Below are 19,036 nucleotides of genomic sequence, written 5' to 3'. Positions count from 1 at the left end.
TCAGAAAGTTTTTTTGCAGTTGACCAGGTTCAAGTGCAAATAGAGAGGCAGGTGGAAGAACCAGTGGCCCAGATGGAACTAATTAAGGAGATGGCTCAGAGGAATGTCAATGAGGCCTGCTGCAGAGTGATCCTGGGACTGCCCATTAATCCTCTACCCACTATAGCAGAGATGATATAGGAGCATGTGCCAAGAAAGCAGATCTGTACAGTGAACATGACAAGAAGCCAGGACTGACAAATCCAAGGACTGTGGCAGCAGCAGCACCGGGAATGAACAAGCCACAGATGCCATGAGAACAGCTCCAGCATATCATCTTCTTCCAGTGCAAGAGGCCAGGACATTTCGCCAGACTGCCCTCAAAGCCAGCACCAAAAGGAACACCAAAAAGAAGCTGCAGCCAATAAACAAAAAAAACCAGAAATGAAGCACTTTCCCTTCCAGTGCAAAGACACAAATGAAGTGGGACAAAAAATAAAAAAATCCTCTATTTTAATTGAAAAGGCGGAGAAAGGGAAGCAGGGCGTGGGACTGCAGAAAAATAATTGTGGGGAATTCATACCTAACAAGATCTGGCAGCCTCAAAAGAAATCCAGACTTGTAACTGCTGAAGCTTTTCTTTTCAGGTCTACTCATTGGGCAGTCATTAGAGTGGACCTGCAGGACAATTCACAAGACATGGCAGGACTGGATAGTAGGTATTTTGTTGTTGGGGACACAGAACACACACCCAAGGTGGCTCCCATGACAATTAAGGGAGACCTAACATACCTCACTCTCTTGGCATGTTGCCCTCAGCCACCTTGCTATTTGATCAAGGGCCAAATCATAGCTTAGGTGATCCCTATTCCAGCAGAGGTCCCAGTAGATGACAAAGCAGCACGAGTCTACTGGGCAGAAGTGGTTGGCGAGGATAGACCCATAATGGAATGCAACCTAACCCATGGATCAGATCATCTCCATGTGGAAGGGTTGATTGGCACAGGGGCAGATGTGACAATCATACCCAAAAGGGTGTGGCCTTCACACTGGGACTTGCAACCCCTGGCGGGCAAACTACAAGGTGTTGGAGAGGTAAAATTGGAAAAAATCTCTAAGAATGTTGTTCAGATCAAGGGCCCGGACAGAAGACTGGCTAGTGTCCGTCCATTTGTCACTGACTACAAGTATCCCCTGTGGGGGAGAGACATGATGTCCCAGTGGGGAGTCAAACTAACAATTCCTGAGACTCCTCAGGGTTTTCAGGGGGGTCACTGTTGAGCGCCCCACCCAAAAGTTAGCGTGGCTGGATGATAATCCAGTCTGGGTAAATCAGTGGCCACTCAGTGTTGCCTTCTGTGAGGCAGATGGCCTGGTTCAGGAATGGCATGGTGACCAATCCCAGGTCACTCGGTCCATCTGCACGCAACACCAATGTGGTAGACGGCAAAATGGCATTTATTGGTGAAGAGTTTGACACTTTATAACCTGGGTTCACAGTGTCACTCCCATCTGCTTTCATCACAGCTAGGTGCTATTGGCTAATTATAGGGGTAATTACCATAAACCATTGAGGAGGGGCGTGGCTCTATCTTTCCGTACATCATGATATCTTCTGACCGCTGGACCCTAGCTGCCCACAACTCAGTAAGCAAAAGCTCTGGGCACTCAAAGAGCTTGTGGAGGAGCAATTAGCCAAAGGCTACATAGAAGAAATGCCAGCCCTTTGAATTCCCCAGTCTTTGTAATAAAGGAGCCAGGGAAGGATAAGTGGCGCCTCCTTCAGGATTTGAGGGAGATAAACAAGAAAATTGAGGACATGGTGTCACTCCAACCTGGGATGCCCTCTCCAACAATGCTCCCACAAAATTGACAATTGGCAGTCCTAGACATCAAAGACTGTTTCTTCCAAATTCCCCTACACCCAGCAGATACTCCACGGTTTGCCTTCTCAGTCTCCACAGTTAACCAGCAGGCCCCAAAGAAACAATACCACTGGAGAGTATTACCTCAGGGGATGAAGGCTAGTCCCTTTAACTGCCAGTGGTATGTAGCGTCATTATTATCCCCTGTTCACGGTGAAAAAGGAGAAGCCATCATCTTACACTACATGGATGATGTGCTTGTGTTCTGCCCCAATGACACTATACCCCAAAACATACTTGACCTAGTGGTTAAAGTTCTAACCTCTGTTGGATTCCAACTGCAAGAAGACAAAGTTCAAAGGATGTCACTTTGGAAATACCTAGGCTGGAGATCACCATGCAGACTGTGGTTCTGCAGAAATTGGAAATTGTTGGTGATCCCCAAACCCTAGGAGATCTTTCCATGTGCAGGTCCTTGAACTGGGTTAGACTTTGGCTAGGTCTCACTAATGAACACTTGAGTCCCCTGCTCAATTTATTGAAGGGGGAGATAGAGCTGCTTTCTCCCAGGGAACTGACTCCAGAAGCAAAAACCACTATTGAAAATGCACAAAGGGCCTTAAGAGAAAGGCACATTGCTTCAAGCCGGAGCTGCCTTTCAAATTTATTGTCCTGGGGAAACTACCATACTTACATGGGTTGATATTCCATTGGGCCAAAGGGCAGAGTGACTCACTCTTAATCATAGAGTGGGTCTTCCTCTCCCACCAACGATCCAAAACTATCACCAAGCCACGAGAGCTGATGGCTCAGCTGATCCAAAAGGCCAGGGTGAGGCTGCGGGATCTGGCTGGTTGTGACTTTGTGTGTATTCACCTCCCAGTCAGACTTTCTGAGAAGGGAAAGCTCACTCCTGAGAAACTGACCAAGGAGATGTTTGAGTACCTGATGCAGAGAAATACTGACCTCCAGTTAGCTCTGGACAGCTACAATGGGCAAATATCAGTCCATGCGCCGTCGCACAAATTGTTTAATGAGGAATTCCACCACATTCCTCGTGAGAAAAGGAGCCGTAGGCTGCTCAAAGCTCTTACAGTGTTCACTGATGCATCTGGGGCGTCCCACAAGTCGGTGATGAGTCCTCAGACTCAGCATTAGGAAGGTGATGTTGAGTTTGTGGAGGAGTCACCACAGGTAGCCGAACTGGCTGCGGCCGTGAGAGCCTTTGAGAAATTTTTGGAGCCAATCAATTTGGTTACTGACTCGGCCTACATAGCAGGGGTGGTGTCCAGAGTGAAGCAGGCAGTTCTCAAGGACATCAAGAACAAGCATCTCTTTAGGTTGCTCTCCAAACTAATTTATTTAGTTTCAACTCGAGAGCATCCTTTCTATGTGATGCATGTGAGGTCACATACTGATTTGCCAGGCAAAATCACAGAAGGGAACTGCAAAGCTGATTCCCTTGCTGCCCCAGCTGAAAAGGTACGTCTTCCAGATGTATTCCAGCAGGCCAAGCTGAGCCACCAGCAATGCCATCAGAATGTGCCACGACTGATCTGTCAGTTCCAGCTGACATGGGGTCAAGCTAAGGCCATTGTGGCCACCTGTCCCAGTTACCAGCTCCAGGCTGTGCCATCGCTGGGTGTCAGGGTTAATCCCCAAGGCCTTGGGAGCTGTGAGATGTGGCAGACAGACATCACACACATTCCCAGTTTTGGTTGCCTTAAGTATGTACACGTGAGCATTGACATATACTCAGGGGCAGTTTATGCCTCTGCTTATGCAGGAGAAAAAGTTATACATGCCAAACAACACTTAGTTCAGGCCCTTTCAGTGCTGGGGATCCCTAGGTAAATTAAAACTGATAATTGCCCAGTGTATAAATCCAAAGAGTTCCTAGAGTTTGTCCAGCAGTGGGGGGTGGAACACAAAAGTAGCATCCCCCACTCCCCCACAGGTCAAGCTGTGATTGAGCGTACACACCAGACACTCAAACAAGCCTTAGCCAGGCAGAGCAGTGCAACAGTGTGGATGTCACCACAACAAATGCTCTGCAAAGCCGTGTTTACTATCAATTTCCTGAGCTGTTCATTTGAAAACATGAGTCCCCCAGTGGCTTGGCATTTTAACAGTAGTGATCAATTTAAGTTGTCAGCGTCTTCTGATCTTAATCAGGGACCCAGAAACCTGGCAGACCAAGGGCCCCTATGAACTTGTTACCTGGGGGCGTGGCTACGTGTGTGTGTCCACCCATACAGGCCCCTGATGGATACCTCAGAAGTCGGTAAAGCCTTTCGTTCCCAAAAACCCAGCCCCAGCGGAAGGAGATGGGAAATAAGTGACAGTTGCTTCCAAAAGAAGATGCCACTGGAAAGAGTAAGAGGAAACCTTTCTAGCCTCTGACCTGAATACCCTGGCTGTGAACATGCTTTAAAAATGTTTGTTTCCTTTCTTTTAGAGATAACCTACCTCCCACTCAAACCCATGATAAACCCTACCCCAGCTGTCAGCCTGCTCATGCTGAGCAGTTTGGGAGCTGCCTGGATCTTCCCTCAGCCACGACAGAACATATGGGTGACCCTGGCACAGATACTCCAGCAAGAGAATATCTGCTTGTCCACTGCAGCAGCAAAAGACCCTATGTCCATCTGCCTGGTAGGAATCCCACTACAGGCTGGAGACTTTCCAGCCAGCTTTGACACTCCCAGGTCTTACACTGTTCCCAAAACACACAGCCCCCAGCCACGTGAAAGCCATAGGTGGTGGGCTGTAGTACAGAACCCTGTGGATGAGTGGCTACCAAAACTGCCAAAGGCAGATAAGGAACTCCAAGAATTAGAGCTATTGGGTTCTTCCCCTGCACCCTATTGTGTCCACTTCACTTACAACTCGCTGTCTGATACTAAACTATATCACCACATAATCCAGTACTGAGAAGAATTCAAAGCTAAAAAATGGTGTAGTATGCTAAGTCATGTCACAGCAGACAATCCTCTTGGCTCACATCCAAAAAAACCTCCCTAAAGGTTTATTTCTCATTTGCGGGGATAGAGCACGGGCAGGGTTCCCATCAAGGAGGGCTGTGTACTTTCAGACCGCTGTCCCTGTTAGCACCCAACCAAACCTAAATGGATTTGGAAAGACAATTCGACCCACAAAGTCCACAAAAGAAGCACTGATATTTTGGACCCAAATTGTGATTCTTAAATTTTCCATTGGGAAAAGTCAGAAAGAATTCCTTCATCCATATTTCTTCCATGGGTTGTAGCTGCCAAAGCACTAGGTGAATTAGGACATTTGGAGTGCTGGGTAGTCAAACAGGCAAATTTAGCATCCACCACCCTCAGCTCCCTCCTAGAAGATGAGAAGATCACCAGGCAGGTCACGCTCCAGAACCAAGCAACCATAGATTTCCTTCTGCTGCTGCATGGACATGAATGCCAGAAATTTGAAGGACTTTGCTGCCTAAACCTGACCTCGAAAGCTCCCAACATCCATGTAGCCCCCTGAGATTTGAAAAACTTGATTGGACAAGTGAAACGAATCTGAAGACTGGTTTAGTGAACTGTTCAAAGGCTAGGGACTCACAGGGTGGTGGACTTCCATAGTTAAAACAATCTTGCTGTTTTTTGTTGTTTTGTGCCTGATCTTTCTAGCATTTGGGATTATTCATTGCTTGATTTTAAAAGTCCTTAGCATTTTAATCTCCTCTACCTCAGAAGTCAACCACATAGAACTAGCGAACCAAAAGCAGCCTAACCGGCCCGCCAATCACAAGTGGTGGACAAACTCGTGTTCTGCATAAAAAGAAGCCCAAAGCCCTGCTTTTAATTTTATATAATAAAAAAGGGTGAGGTGGTGTAGTGCATTAAGAAATATGGTATAATCCTGAGATATACCCCCTGAGCTGCAGAGTGCTAGTTCCTTCCCCTGACTCCTCCTTCCTAGTTTTTCCCTGTTGGTTGTAACATGTAACTCTTCCCCCTCTCCCTCACTTCAAAAGGCAGCGCGGGGATCAGACTCTTCCTCTTTTCTGCACTGGATTTCCCTGAATAAAGCTGGGACACCATCCCAGGACGAAGAGGGCCTCGTTTTTATTCCTCTAGTTCTCACTATTAGTATCTTCCTCCTCTCTCTCTGGGCAGTGGCTGGGTGGACTGGGGAACATATAGTAGTAGCACCAAAGTTTTTTGGTCAGTCTGAGGCAACCGTAGCATTTGTTTCATGGAGACCTTTGCAGTTGATTAAGATAAGGGGTGAGTAAAACTGTGCTCTGTTCATGAAAACACCTTTCTCCAGAGACCACTGCCAGCTCCTGATCTGCTGCTAATTAGTCTCCACCCTGTGGTGCTGAGTCATTATATTCTTTGCCCTTTTCCGTGGCTGCTTTTGGTGTGGAAACTGAGACAATTATTCCCCTGCTGAAAATCATTATCATATTATCAAGTTTATCAGTACCTGTAAGCCCAAACAAAAATGGAATAGGTTTTCTTTTTAGCCAGTGATCTCTGACAGGAATGTTTTGAAGTTCAGACATGTTGTGGTGATGCACCATAGATAGAATCTGTCTAGTTTCTATAATGTCACAAATTCTTTTATTTGTTAAAACATCAAAGCTATTAATCAGTCTTTAAAGCTACTCTCAGGAAAAGGTGGAGGGATTCCACACTCAAGGCCCTTCTCTCAGCAGCAAGTGTCTGTGTTTGTACTTTCCTGTAGCCTACCATAAAGTGTATTGCCTCCAGCCATGACTTCCTAGTTCATAAGAAGATTGTGCAGGACGTTGCTCTGCAACTTTCATGCATCCTCTTGTTCCATGTATCACTGGACTGAATGCCTCCATCCTCATAAGGTAAAGTTCTGTTTTGGTCTGTTTTCTCGGTGGAAGAATGGGACAAGTTTCCAGGGTCACCAGTATCTTTCCCTGATATGACTGACTTCCTCGATTTGGTAGGCATTGCAACCACAGGTCTATTCTTGACAACATGTCTTTCTTTCTGCTGAGCTGTTCTTGACTGGATCTGGTTCAGGCTTGGTACAGTGACTCAAATGGACTGGAGAGACACTTTCAGGACTTATGGAAGCAATTATCTTCAGATGACTGAGTTGGAAACTTGCTCGGTAGATTTCAAGGTAGGTTTCTGTAGCAGATGCACAAGTATCCTATAACGCCTTAACCTCTGAAATGGGACAAGAGCTCCTGCCTGTGTTCGCTGTGATGGGTGCCTGCAAAGCCGTGGTGGATATGCCTAGGCAACAGAGCAAAACTTGGTCATCAAAAATTTCAATTAACAAGTAACACAGATAAGTTTCCCAAGAATCCATGTCCCGTATTGTATTTCTCCTTTCCCAATTATCTCTGAATCCAGTGTCTGCTGTTATTCTTTCTTCAGTGCTTCAGGGCTAGGTAGCATCTTCCCTTTCCAAATGGGCTTGTCAATTGAAAAATGTAATTTGCCTGGATGGCATGCATATGCCTTCGTTTTTGCAGCTGGGAATCCCATGATGCACTACCTGTTGAACTCTTAGTGGGAATCAAAAACACTTAAACATGTCTGGGCAGTGCACGAGTGTAAGGGTGCTTTCCTAGAGGGCTGGGAGGAGTCTGCTGAGCCCTCTGCACAACAGCAAGTTCCAGCTTTTTTTCTTTGTTGTATTTCTGTGGGAATTAGGACGACTGTGCCATTCTGGTAGAAGCAATTCCACACAGGAGCTGTACTGTGCTGATGTAGACCATGTCTAAAAATGCCATATAAATGTTGACAACTGTCAGTGACTTACTTGAAGAAAAGAAGATCATAGTAAAATAATTTCTCTGTGGCATAGCAATTATGAGATTTGGAGTAGACTAAGGATCCAGTAGCACGCTGAAGACTGGTGGCATTTCCTACTTTCTCCACATTGTTTTCTTAATATGCATCTGTTGCAATGAAATCAAAGATGCAGGAAGAAAGAAAGAGAAGAAATGTCTGCATTTGTGTGAAATAATAAAATAAAGGCAGCTTTTTTCAAACATGCTTTGTGAAATGGTTCTATGGTAACACCAAGAGTTATGAAAGGGGCAAATCTTCACCACTAAATATTTGTTCCTTTTACAGTGTACCTTGACAAAACCCAAATTGTCTCTGATCTTACAGAACTTAGTTTACAGTACCAGGAGTTTCCTGCCATGACTCAGTGGCTGGAACAGTAATTTCTGGCTGTCATTTTTTTTTCTCTCTATTTCCAGATCTCTTTTGAAGCTTCTTAGAGTGGGTGGGGAAAGATGGGTGACAGATATAGTCCTAGTTTTTGCCCTTCCTCTTGTACCCCCGCCCTTTTTTCTCTCCTTCTTCCTCTTCTCCCCTTCTCTCTTTCTCCCCTTCTCCCCACCATCTTCTGTTCCTTTCAGTCCTCTTATCTATCAGGTTTCCCTTTCATACATATTCTGGACCAAATCTTACTTTCCTTTTCATTCCTACTGGTAGCATCTATGCCTGCTGATAATGCCTGGGAAATACTGAGATCTTTCCCCTGCTCATTTTTTCCCCTCAGTGGTACTTTTCTACTCCAGATCAAACCTCTTAACATCCTCCCTTCCTCTGCAGTTTTCTTGCTGAGTCTGCACTGCTATAAGAAACTCTGCTACCGGCAGAGATTGATTGAGTTTTGTATAGTCTGGGCTGTATATGGTCTATGATTAAGGCTGGAATACAAGTTGGCTGGGAGACTGGGAGCAACCTGGCCTTTGTCTTTGGGTCCTCCATAGCTGGGATAATGAGTGATAATGGAGTAAGCCCCACTTTGGTGGAAATGGTCTGAATTCTGCCCACTGGCCTTGCTATCACAAGGTTCTCCTGCCTCAAAGGCTAAGAAGCAGTAGTTGATGTTTACTCCTGACAATTGTCAGCATGACCTGAGATCTTCCCTGGAGCTTAGAGTGATATGCTCCTGCTGCTGCAACCTCCAGTCTAGAGGCTGGCCCAGCAGGAAGAACTGGCTCAGGGTTGGGGCAGCTAGGAACAGAGAGAGTGTTTCATCACAGCAAAGGGACGGCCCTTGACACCCCATACTGAAGGAGTAAAACCTCCATGTAGTCCTGACTGTGCCTTCTGACCCTATATAGCCTTTTGGTCTGGACAACAGAGCAAAATGACCTACTTGTCAAAGTTAAGAAAAAGATTCAAGAGTCCTGATGTATAATATCTATTTAACTCCCAGATTTTCCAGTACTGTGTACTACTGACTCTCCTATCTTCACTATCTTCTCTTCTGGAAAGCTCTAATCCTACACCTCCGAACAGCAACCTGGGAACTTCCACATTTACAAGTCCTTCAAATTTGCAAGTGATGGTCCTGAGCCAACCTACACTGGCAAAATTATTTAGTAGTTTGAGTTGTGTAGTTTCTTTTCTGCTGAACTCTTGTGCAGGATATGAATTAGGAGCCCATCTTTACTGGAAAATTCAGCTTGCTTCTGAAGACTTGGAGTAATAATCATGTCTCTGCTGCATGTATTCAGGAGCTGTGAATCTGGGAGACAAACAACAGACAGAGACTAAAAATAAGTTAAAAGTATTTTAGTCTAGTCAAGGCTACCTTCAGCTTTGTATGATCCTTTCAATTTCTGTCTAAACACAGTAGTTCTACAGTGCTCAGTAGAAGCTTCTGGTATGTGGAATAGGGTGCTATTTCTCTGAGGGGACCTCTTCAGGACATATTAAGCTCAGGAATGATTTCATATGTGCAGCTTATCTGTTACTTGCTGTAGAGATCCTGAATACTACCCTCATAGATGAGGCCAAACTGGACCTCAGGATGTTTGAGTCAACTGATAGCTGTCAAGGTGACCACACTCTTGCAGCCTCTTTCTGAAATTCCTCATGCTTATGTAGAAAATGAATCAGAAATGTGTGTCAGATCAAAAATTGGAGGGGACAATCCACTGACATAGTCTACCACTTTTCCAGTGGGACGTATAAAATTTAGTAAAGTTCATGGTTCTCCTAAACAAAACTATTGCACTATGCCTAATCTGGAATCAGCCTAGGTCTTTTATGTCTTTGTCTGGAGAATCAGAAGATGAGTGAGACTGCAGGTGCAGAAGTTCACCTTGGCAATATTCAACGCCAGTCCATAATTTTTGTCCTACATGTTCTGTTTTGGGGACAGAAGCTATAATTAACTTTGATTTTTTGGAAATGGAATTGTAAAACTGACCCAGCTCTGGACATCACATCAGCAATACATGTCAGGCCAAAATTACTTGGAAGTCATCACGATATTTTGTTTAGGCTGTGATCTGAAGATGTTTGTGGGGGAAAAAATGTAGAAAGGATTATTACAGGGTACTGAAATTTGCCCTCAGATCAGCTTTGCAGTATTTGCCAATATGAGGTGTATTTGTGCCTTTATGACCTACATTCAGGAGAACACCTAATGGCAAAATAGAGAGCAGAGTAGAACAAACTACTTTTCATGCTGAAATACTATTAACAAGAGATATCTCTGCACAGGGACCAGACTTCTCTTTAGCTTTCAGGACTCCATTCAATTGTTTTTTAGCTGTGCTCAAGGGAAGTCTAGAGTAGTTACTTGGATGAGGAACGAGGAATGAGGAATGAGGAATGAGGAATGAGGAATAAGGAATGAGGAATGAGGAATGAAGAATGCTTTTCAATTCTATGAAGCATAAACTAGTTGAATTTGCTTTATTTGAAACTGAAGAGGCCAACCCAACAGAAAAAGTGAATCTTTCATAAAATCTGCAATGGGGCTTGGACATCTTTACTTTTGTGGAGTCTTCCTTGTCTCCATATGGATATTCACATTGCTGTTTGGGATGTGATGTCCCTGAGATGTGGTGGCTGTTGGCTCTGCCTTCTCTGATTCCTCGTTGCTGAAGGGAGAGGCTGTGGGCAGGCAGAGCTGGCCAGCAGCTCTCCTCTAGAGGGATAATATGTTAGGCAAAAGAACTATTTGAAGCTTTCAGTGTCTCTAGACTAGATATGATGGTGTCATGGATAAGGAAACATAGTCATGGTGAATGACTGTGCGTTGAAAATGTCTTTTTTGTTTTCTTGTCATACACATCTTCAATGTTTTGGGGTTTTTTCCTCTTTTACTATATCCCATGTAATTTCCTATGAGAATTCAGCCATTCAAAGCCCTGAAAGATGCTCTTGTATATACTTCTTAAAAAAAAAAAAAAAAAGTTAAGGCGCTTCTCCGACTTCCCCTTTGCCATGACTAGGATTTCCAGAGAGGCATCACTCGGAGCTGTGAGTGCACCTGCCCGGCCCCGGGCATCCTCCTGCGGAGCGCCAGCCCCGCCTCTGCCTGGGGCTCCAGCGCCCTCTCTCGGCCCCGCGGCCGGGGCTGCGTGCGGCAGCGGGACCCGCCCGCGGCCGGGGGAGCCGCCAGCAGCCCCGGCCCGGCCCTCCAGCAGCCCCTGCCCGGCCCCGCCAGCCCAGCGGCCCTGCCCGGCCCCGCCAGCCCAGCGCCCCTGCCCGGCCCCGCCAGCAGCCCCTGCCCGGCCCCGCCAGCCCAGCGCCCCTGCCCGGCCCCGCCAGCAGCCCCTGCCCGGCCCCGCCAGCCCAGCGGCCCCTGCCCGGCCCCGCCAGCCCAGCAGCCCCTGCCCGGCCCTCCAGCAGCCCCTGCCCGGCCCCGCCAGCAGCCCCTGCCCGGCCCCGCCAGCAGCCCCTGCCCGGCCCCGCCAGCCCAGCGGCCCTGCCCGGCCCCGCCAGCAGCCCCTGCCCGGCCCCGCCAGCCCAGCAGCCCCTGCCCGGCCCCGCCAGCCCAGCAGCCCCTGCCCGGCCCCGCCAGCAGCCCCTGCCCGGCCCCGCCAGCCCAGCGGCCCCTGCCCGGCCCCGCCAGCCCAGCAGCCCCTGCCCGGCCCCGCCAGCAGCCCCTGCCCGGCCCCGCCAGCCCAGCGGCCCCTGCCCGGCCCCGCCAGCCCAGCAGCCCCTGCCCGGCCCTCCAGCAGCCCCTGCCCGGCCCTCCAGCAGCCCCTGCCCGGCCCCGCCAGCAGCCCCTGCCCGGCCCCACCAGCCCAGCGGCCCCTGCCCGGCCCCGGCAGCAGCCCCTGCCCGGCCCCGCCAGCCCAGCCCCTGCCCGGCCCTCCAGCACAGCCCGTGCCTTTTCCGCAGCAACGCCCGCCCTTCCCGGCTGGCGACTCTCCTCACCTGGATGCGACCTACATAATCTTTTCAGCTGTAGAAAGACCAGGACAGTAATGCCCAAAGGATGACGTTTTGTCTCCTCCTTGTCCATACAGTAGTTCTTCTTTAGACGGGTCTTTACTTTCGGGTCTCTAAGTGTTGAGGGATCTGGTATGCTAGAAGGAATAGAAACTTTTTGAAAGTTTAGGTTGTGGTTAAGTTTCTCTGGACAAGAAAGAGGCTGCTACTGGGAAGTTGGTAGCAGAATTTTCCCTTGCAAAGCCCTTTGCTTGACAGCTCCTCTTTTCCTGTTAATTCCTCAAAACCAAGTCCTGTCAATGTAGGTCTTTCCTTTTAATAAGGAAACAATTTATCAAGACCCTGAAACATCTCAAATTTATATACAGCAAGAGTGGTCAAGAGAGTCTTAGAGAGTTCTCGGGAGACATCAGATACTGAAAGTGAGCATATCAGATCTGGCTGAAAAATAACAGTTTAGTGACCTAAATTCTCTACTGCAAAGAACTCTTCTACCTAGCTTGAAATTTTGGGTTTGCTAAGTTTTTAAGTTGTGAGGTTGGTAGTACCATGCTGATTTCAGAAAATTTTTTCCTTGGATTACTGTCTCCAAATTTAATTTTCATATTGAATACTATGATTTGCATGTGAAATATTTTATATTCCTGAAGGTTATGAAAAAGTGAAATGAGTCCTGTCATTTCAGAACAGTATTTTGTGATCAGGAAAGTGACAGGTCTGCTTTATCAAGCACTGTGTGGAGCAAATTAGGCCCAAGCATTGTGAAATTATAAAGCAGAAGTCAGATGTCCCCTTCAGATCTTATCATAAAGGTGTCTGTGCGTTTCTGTATCATCTATCCAATGTCTTTCCATGACTTTTGGTCGTTTGGAATCACAGTTGCTTGGCATGGCCCCATAAGCTGCTCTGAGGATAACTCTCTCACAATGTGCTGGGTGCTTGCACTCAACATTGCATTTGCTGTACTACAGCAGATTGATTCTGTGAATAGACCTTTTGCATGGCAGCACACAAAGGTTGTTGCTTTATTAGGAACAATGAGAAGAACGACACAGACTCTCTTGTGAGTTGAATGGGAGAGTTCTTTCAAGGTTTATTACCTCAGATATTCTTTTATAGACCAATACGTGAAAGTACAGGAAAGTAAAACTCTTACTGGTTAGTAAGCTAACACATCACAATTATTGGTCAGTGGGGTACACCACCCCTCGACCTTCTCTGGCAAAAAAACAAGAAACTGACAAACAGCACCTGCAAGGCTGTCTTCTATCTCTGAGGATTGTTTTAATTCCTCCTTATGATTTCCCAGGCCACTTTCTCAAGTGTTATGCAGCCTGCTATTCCACAAGCACTGTGCTCCCTGCCTTTGCTCATAGTTAGCATCCATAAAAGGTAACTTGTGCACAAGGCACAAAAGGCTTGTAAGTGGGTGCTACATCAAGCAATAGTCGATATTTTGTACTTTGTACATAAAAACCATGTGGTTTTTATTATAGCTGAACATAGGAGATGAACGGTCAACTCAAATCTACCCCTTTGCTCATTTCCTGTCTTTAATACAGTACATATATTTCTGGTATCATTTTTCTTTTTGCTACAGATCTTGCCCTCATTCTGCTATTCCCATACTATTAAGGAACCATGAAACTTGTTCTTGGTCCTTTGCAACAAGAAAGATGTTGAGGAGCTGAGTGTGTCCAGAAAAGGGCAATGAAGCTGGGAAAAGTCTGGAGCACACATGTGATAAGGAGTGACTGAGCGGGCTGGGAGTGTTTAGTGAATAAAAGGAGGCTAATTGAGGACCTTACGGTTTTCTACAAGTACCCGGACGGAGATTATAGCCAGGGTGTGTGTGTGGTGGTGGGGTGTATGTATCTCCTCTTCCAAACAACAAGCAAGAGGATAAGAGGAAATGGCTTCAAGTTTTACCAGGAGGGGTTTAGATTGGATATTACAAAAAATTTCTACCAAAAAACTGGGACAGGCTACCCAGGGAAGTTGCAATCCCTGGAAGTATTTAAAAGATTTCTAGATGTGGTGCTTAGGGACATGTTTTAGTGGTGTGCTTGGCAGTCAAGCAGTGATGGCTGGACTCAGTAGTATTTTCCCACATGAATGATTCTATGATTATATCTTAGCAGTTTTCATGTTTCTTCACTTCCTACAGAAAATGTAATCCTTGACCTTCTGGCCTCCTTGAATCCTCGACTTTCTGGTCTCCAGGAGATTTCTCTAGGCATGTGTATTCTGGGGGCCCTATGCCTCAGTCATTGAAAACAAACAGAGGGTGGAGCTGGTGAAAGTGGATTTTTTTGCGCGGTTTGCTGCATACACTGATATATCAAAATACTCATTATAGTTTGTCAGGACTTGATGTGTCACCTAGTAACAGACTTTGCAATTAGATATCTCACCCCTGCACCTTGAAAAATCCTGCCAACCTCAGGAGGACTCTGTTCCTGTTGAAAGATCTGTTCTGGCTGATGGGCATTGAGGATTTTGCATTAATTCCAGTGTTCCAAAGCCATGGAAATCTGTGACATGTTCTTTCTCAAATGCCTACCTTTGTTATCTTTTCCTCCAGCATGGTCTGCATGCTTTCCACTGAATACCTTTGGTATGTTGATATGCAGTGGGATATTCCTTCCCAGTTGCTTTCTGGTACAAGCTCCCTTTGGTGGTAGCTTTTCCAAGCTCTAAAGAATAGAGAAATTTTGCTTCAGAAAGCCTTGTCACTTTGGATTGAGGGTGACTTAACACCTGGAACAGTAACATAAATATTTATGTGTTTACATACAGTGAGTCGCCTTGATAAGTCATCCTAGTTAATGAATTTTATATATGGGTTTAGGTAGCTGTTGTTCATAAACAAATGGCTTTGCTGTGCATATTTCTCCTTAAGGGTTGGTTTGAGCCAAGTGCTGCTGACAGTTGTGAGCAAGTAGCAGTGCCATCTCAGACATTTCTTGTCCCTTTGATATCACCCTCTTTGGTGGTGGTGGCGGCAATGCGGCACAGTGGTTGTTGAGAAAGTGGGGTGCACTGTGTCCTGTCATTCCCACACAAGAGCTTCTGGTGCTCACATGTGTCTTTGATTCTGTGTATGAGAACCCTGCTGAATCAGTGGGCAGCTTCAGTGCGACGCTTTCAAGTGATTTGTTTTATACAGCAGCGAACAAGCAGCCTGGCTCAGAACAGCTTCAAAGAATGACATTTTTAATATTTTGATTGACTCAATCCAAGAAGTGATGAGACTCCAATAGCTTGGGAAGATGCAGTCACTGTGGTAGGTGTTACCCAGTGATTAATGTCTTATTTAAATACAAATCTCTCAGCTCCTTTCATATATTTTTGCTAGCAACACCAGATTCTGTGCCAGTCTCCTTGGTCTGAATTTCTCTAGGTTCAAACACTATTGCCAAATTTGGTTTCTTGGCAATTTTGGGCTTAGGAGTTCAACTCTGACTCACATTCAGATACCCAAGTATCCTGCCTGGACGTTGTTGATTCTTTGAGCTGATTTATAGAATGTGTTATCCTGCTTTTCTGAGGCGTTTTTACTGTATGGAAAACATTTTGTACTTATTATCACTTGCCACATGCATTTAATCTATTTTTGGTAATTCTTCAGGGCCCATCACCATGGTATCCTAGCACCAGTAAACATAATGCTGATATCCATTCAACATGAACCAGTGATGCACAACTCCGTCTAATATTAACACAGCTTTGTTATGTTAGTGCTTTTTCTTTTTTTCAAATACAAAGCATTTATACTTTTTTAGAAAAGGGTTAAGGATAAGACCACGCATACTGCAGACAGAACCATTTCTAAAGGATCAAATGGAATTATCAACAGCAGTGGACCAGGCATGCCCATTGCTGCTGGCTATACCTCTTTGCTGTCTTGGTGATGCACTTGAGATTTTTTTTTTTCGGTTGGGCTTTTTTTTGTTGTTGTTGTTGGTTTTTTTTTTGGTTGTTGTTTTTTAAAATAAAAGCCTGTATCTCTATAGTGACACAAAGTGGTCAAGTGCCATGGATATCCATGTTTTGTGGTACTCTGTAAATAACTTCTTCCTACATGTAGAATACTCTAGTCTGTAGAGGGTGTAACAGGTTGCCCATATAAGGAGAGACACTAACACATAGGGGCAGATGGTTACTAGTGCTGATGCACAGCAGTGGATCCAGGTGTGCTGACTGTTGCAAATCATCAGTGTCACTCTCTGTCCCACTTTCAGCCCATATGAGTGCAGAATAATAATTCAACAATTTCTAGCTTTCTCAGAGCTCATACTGTAGGAAAATGTTTAGGGAACTGAGTAGAGGATAAGAGGTTATGATTCAGCTCTTTTTTGTTCAACACAACACAGAATTTTACTAAGGTAAATTCCTTTGTGCAAGACAACAATACATGTGTTTACCAGTATTTCTCTTGTTGGTGACATTTACCACTTGCTAAATCATCATGCAAATGATTCTGCACTAAGTGCTTCACAACTAAAATATGAATGAAAACAAAGCCATGTTTATTTTTTATATTTAAGAGACATCAAAGTGGACTGTGTGGGAAAGGTAAACACCTTTAGATCAAAACCAAAGTGGGAACTTTGCACTGCTGCAAAAGTCTGTGTTGGGAATGCTGGTCTCTTGTAAATGCTGGGCAGGTATGCAGAGAAAAGGCTGTTCTGAGAGCCAAGAGATATCTCCTGGGCTAGTGCTGATGTTGACTCTCAGCTGGGTTCTGTTCCTACTGTACATATTCTACCAAAACGGGAAGGCAGGCTTGGTATTTTAAGGCCAAGATCCAAAAAGGCTCCAAATTATTTTCATACCAGTAAAAAAAAAAAAATAAAATGGACTCTCCTTTTCCTTCTTAAACAGCAGCAGCTTAAAAAGCACAACACTTTTTGAGGGGTTTGTGGGGCATTTTGTCAGTATAAGGAAAGTGGCATTTTATTTACATGTCTAGTTGTGATATGGCAACTTTTTAAAAGTAATACATATATTTTTGTTATGCCTAGAAAATATTTTAAGAAGGATACTTTTAAAAGTTTCTCTCTAGCCACCGGTGTCCAGTCCAGTTAATTGTGTGTCTTCATGGGGAGAGAGTGAGCATAGCCCTCCTCTGTCTCAGGGCTCAGCAAGTCATGGTCTCTGTTTCCAGCTACTGCATGTCACTCCATGATTACCCCATTCTTGTAGGAAATAAGCTCTTGTGACTGCTAAACAAGCAACTCCAATTTACAGTAAAGAATGGAATTAGATAGTAACTTGCTGTAAAAATTTGTAGGCTGACCATGCAAGCAAATGATAATTTTGCCATTAAAGGTATTATTTCCTTTCCTTGAGTTAAAATTATGCTCTTGTTCTATATATTATTCTTCTCATAAAACAAAGTTTGATGTTCCCAATATGTGCTGTAACTCTTTGCAGTGTTCCAGTTGACTCCCTGCTTCTGTAAGTATAACATGCCACTCTGGGCATGGCTTACCAGAGGCCAGGAAAGACCATTCCTGTGTTGTTGTGGAGCTAGGCAGACCTGAAAAAGCTCTTGGCCAAAGGCAGGATCAGCACTACCTCACATTTCTGAAGGATGCTTTTCCTGGATGCTAGAAACTTTACATTTTCCCAATGCAAGTTCTAGCTTTTCTTCTTCCCCTTCACCTTTCAGAGGATTTATCTCATGCCTGAACCACATCTTCTCAGCTGTGCAACAAATTCATCACTTCCTACACTCTTCTGAGTATTATGGACTTTAGAAAGTAGATTATTTCTTTCCTCCAAGCTACAGAGTTTACATATCCATAACTGTTTTCATGAGTTCCCCAGTTTTTGTTTCTTTAGATGAAATGGTCTCATAATCTTCCTTCTTTTCCTTGATTGAAAGGCCAGAAAACAGTCCCAACATTTTTATTGTTCCCTGTATTCATTCCAGTCATTCCAGTCATTCTCATATTTTGTCAGATGCGGTGCCTAGCCCTGGCATGAGGAAGATGGAACTTGGGAGCAGGGCTGTGTGCACTGAATGTGTGACTTCATGAGCAGTGGAAGCTTCTAGTTCAGTCTATTCATGCCAGTGCTGTGTTTGACTCTGCAACACAGTGGTGCAACTGACTCCTGGTTTCCCTGGTGACCCATCCACCTCCAAGTCCTTTTCTGCAATAGCTGCTGCCTAGACAAGTTGTTTTCCTCCCTTAGCTGCAAATCTGACTCTTCCTGCCTGACAAAAGCATCTTTCAATTTTCCATGCTGAATTCCACACACACCGCACCCCGCTTCCCAGAACATTTCTGCAAGCAGTCAAAAAAGTTTTAAAGTCCAAATCTGTTTTCCAAGATACTGACAGTCTCATCTGTCTTGCCTCCTGGCTTGTTGCCTCCTGAAAGGCCATGGTCTCTTTTCTTCTACTTGTTTGTATTTTTCTATCTTCAATGCAAAGCCCAAACAGCAAACTACAGCCTGAACATAGCTTAGGAGTGGCAAGCCAAGAAATAATGATCTTGCTGCCATTTATTTTGGCAAGTAATGGCTGGAAATGATCAGGACTCAGCAGTCTCCCTCTTAATGCATCCAAAAGCCCAAACCTCATGAGCATCAGGACCTGAACAGTCCAGCACTGGCATGTAAAATAATGGCATCAATAGTAAAACACCTCAATAATCTACTGAGTGACAGATTGTTGTTCTTCCTACTAATACCAATACTAGGTATATGTTTTGATTCAAACAGGCAGTCTAGAAAACAGCTTTGACTTTGCAGACATGTGAAACTCTGTCATTTATTCTTTTCAATCTATTGCATGAAATTAATACAACGTCTTTTTTAAAATAATTACAAACTAGTTTTTTCCTCTTTCCCCTACTCCTGCCAGGCTTAGAGAAAGTGTGCCATGTAGTTCATGTAAGGTATTCATACTGAACACACAAGATGGACTTGAGAGATCCAGTCTACCACTCTGCCTCTGTGTCACACTGTACACTGTGAGTTTCACACTGTTTCCACTGGAGT

Source organism: Cyanistes caeruleus, chromosome 8 (assembly GCF_971803275.1).
Source record: "Cyanistes caeruleus chromosome 8, bCyaCae1.hap1.1, whole genome shotgun sequence".
Classification (NCBI taxonomy): Eukaryota; Metazoa; Chordata; class Aves; order Passeriformes; family Paridae; genus Cyanistes; species Cyanistes caeruleus.
Note: the sequence above shows the minus strand (reverse complement) of the source record.